This window comes from Microtus ochrogaster, chromosome 8 (assembly GCF_000317375.1).
Source record: "Microtus ochrogaster isolate Prairie Vole_2 chromosome 8, MicOch1.0, whole genome shotgun sequence".
Classification (NCBI taxonomy): Eukaryota; Metazoa; Chordata; class Mammalia; order Rodentia; family Cricetidae; genus Microtus; species Microtus ochrogaster.
The window spans coordinates 54560431-54563300 of record NC_022015.1 but is presented as its reverse complement, the minus strand read 5'-3'; the positions used below and the strand labels follow the sequence as shown (position 1 = coordinate 54563300).

Below are 2870 nucleotides of genomic sequence, written 5' to 3'. Positions count from 1 at the left end.
GCAGAGGCAGGCAGACCTGTGTGAATTTGAGGCTAGCCTGGTCTACATAGTGAGTTCCAAGCCAGGTAGGGATACATAGTGAGACCCTGTCTCAAAACAAAACAAACTGGACAGACACGGCGCTATACTCCTGTGTGGTGGAGAGGATGAAGTCCTGAGTAAATGGTGCTGTTGACAAGAGCACGGCCATGCCAAGAACTGCATATGGAATGGCAAGACCTCCCCCTGGTCCAAGCACTGAGGTTGCCGGTGTGTGCAAAAAGTACTAACCACAGTTTCCTCTTCCCTGGGGACTGCAGCCTGAGACTGCTTCCCTACAGAGATTCTCTACTGTGGTTAACTAAACTGCCTCCTCCTTCAGGTTATAGAACAAGCACACCGAGTCTCCAGGCTGCTAGGGTGTCTCCATTAGAGCCCACAGTCCACTGGATCCCAGCTTTCCTGGACACGTATCTGTCATTTCTTCATATCCCATCACCCCAGGGAGGTCAGCCTAATGCCGCGAAGGTCATGCAACTCCAAACTCTCAAGACTTCTAAAGTCCTGTCCCAGAGGGCTGTTTGAAGACTCAGAGCTATGCTTGGCCTTCCTGTCCTGTCCAGTCTCCTGACTGCTGTGTAGCAAATGCTGCATAGACAGTGCGCTTTAACTGCCTCATCTTCCCACTCCTCCACCTAGCCGGGTACTTGTTCATTCTCTAGATAATCGTCCTGATGGGGAAGAAGCTGAGGGTCAAAACTAAGACTAGCAACTCACCTTGGGTTTGCTTGGTACTTTTCTGCTCTCTAAATGGAAAGGCCCCCATCTTGGGGACCTGCTCAGTCCTGGGCAAATCAAGACAGCGCCAATACCAACTAAATGCAGAAGCAATGGCCAGGAATCCCCTGTGCTTTTCACCCATCGTACACATACAAAGCCGAGAATAAACACAGTCAGACTCTTGTGTTGTTTCTCAATGGCCAGAAGAATGAAGTATTTCAGCACTCAAATATCACAGCTCTATGTGGAAGCTAGATTTCAAAGTCAATCTAAAGCAAAAACTGATTGCAACAATGACTGTTCACTGCAAACCTGCAAATAATCCACAGGATAGTATAGTATGTACACAATACATTTTCCTAGACAGTGACTATCTTATAGACCATCAAACTTGAAGATTACTTATCTAAACTGAAAGGAGACAAACAGAAAAATCTCTTGAGCAGATATTGGAGTGTTCCATCCACCACCCACTCCCTTCCCATTCCCTGGTCAGTTCAACCCATCCACTGTTTTCCCTGTCTCTAGCAGGTGGGCTAAACTTTAGCAGTCTTAACACACGGGAGCACATTTGTTTGCTGATGTGAGGCTGGGTCTGTGCCGTCTGGGAGAGGTGGGGGTAGTGCTAACCCTGCTGGTTGCCAACTTCGCACGTGATAACACGCTACACGCCCAGACTCCCATGGGAAGAAAGACATGCTCCGCCAGCCATAGGGTTAGCTGCCAGAACTAGGTCAGTCTGTCTGCCAGAGTCTTATGGCAGGAAGAGATTAGACAAGGATAAGCTGCTATTTATCGCAATTTATGTTGCTTACTGGACAGTGTTATTTATTATAAGAACACCTTGCTCCAGAGGTTATAGAAGACAGCCAAGCAGCACAATTCTGTTTGCTGTGCTATGAAGGCAATGCACTGGCTAAACTACCCCCTGAAATAAAACCGACTCCCTTCTGGTCATTCCAGATCAAAGCAAGCCAAACAGCATACGTGTTAAGGAAGTCAGACTTTAGGCAAGTATGTTGATTGTTTTAGCTTTTTTTTTTTAATCTTATTTATTTTTAATTTCTTTTGAGATTCACTATGTAGCTCTGTTTTCTTAGAACTCTCTATGTAGGTCAGGCTGTCCTTGAACTCACAGAGATCTCTCTGCCTCTGCCTTCTGAGTGCTGGGGGTTAAGGGCTGTGCCACCATGCTCAGCCTTAAGTCATACAGTTTTTAATGGAAAGCAGAACTTGGAACCAGTGTGTGTGACTGCCTAATGTTAAACTTTAGGGTAGGTGACAAGTTAGTTTGGGGCCTAACCACACATTCTTTTGCTTTTCCTCTCAGAGTTCACTTCTGGAATGTCTTGCTGACAGCGGTGCCTGGATTACTGCAAAGTCTACAGTACCAGGCTCAGAGGCGCCTCCCATCTTCATCCTCCAGGTCAAACTGAGCCGAAATAAAATCTTCCTGCACTGCTAGTGACTGCAAACAGCTTCGTTTGTAACTGCAGTTAGCGTATTTGCACTTAAATAATGATCTTGAAAGATAAACTGGACCTCAATGTAAGTAGCTACCATTTCTCTCTGACTGTATCCACTGTGCTGACTGGGGAGGTTGGCTGGTTTCAGGAATTCCCTATTTTGCATGGCTTCTGAATTCAGAGTTAAGGCTGATCATAGGTCAGCATGAAGATGTCTTCAGATTGGTCCATACTGCACTTAGTCTCAGCCAAGATCATTAACCAAAAAGGCATATGACTTCATACAGTGTTGAAATAAGATTTTTTTGTGTGTGTGATTTTCTTTTATCAAGGATAAACTTTCACCAGCTTACTTTTTCCTAAAAAGGAGGTGAAAACAGTGGTTCTCAAAGTTGGATATCTAAATCAGGACCAGCTCCGGTAACTTGTTTGAAATCTAAGTTCTTGGGACCTAGCTCAGATGGACTCAACTAGAAACAGTGAAGAAAGGCCCCAAAACAGTTTACAAAAACCTCCCAGGTAGTTCAGATGCACAGTTAAATTGAAGAATCACTGAGTTGCTGAATAATTAAAATGTAAAATGGTAAGAAAGAAGAGACAAGACTCTCTCTCTCTCTCTCTCTCTCTCTCTCTCTCTCTCTCTCT

General features: G+C 45.0%; 1 protein-coding gene across 1 annotated transcript in view; it reads right to left on the bottom strand.

Moving 5' to 3' along the window:
• Dock8 (dedicator of cytokinesis 8) overlaps positions 1 to 2870 on the bottom strand; it is a 198337-nt gene that overhangs the window by 65105 nt on the left and 130362 nt on the right. The gene's annotated exons all lie outside the window — the stretch shown is intronic.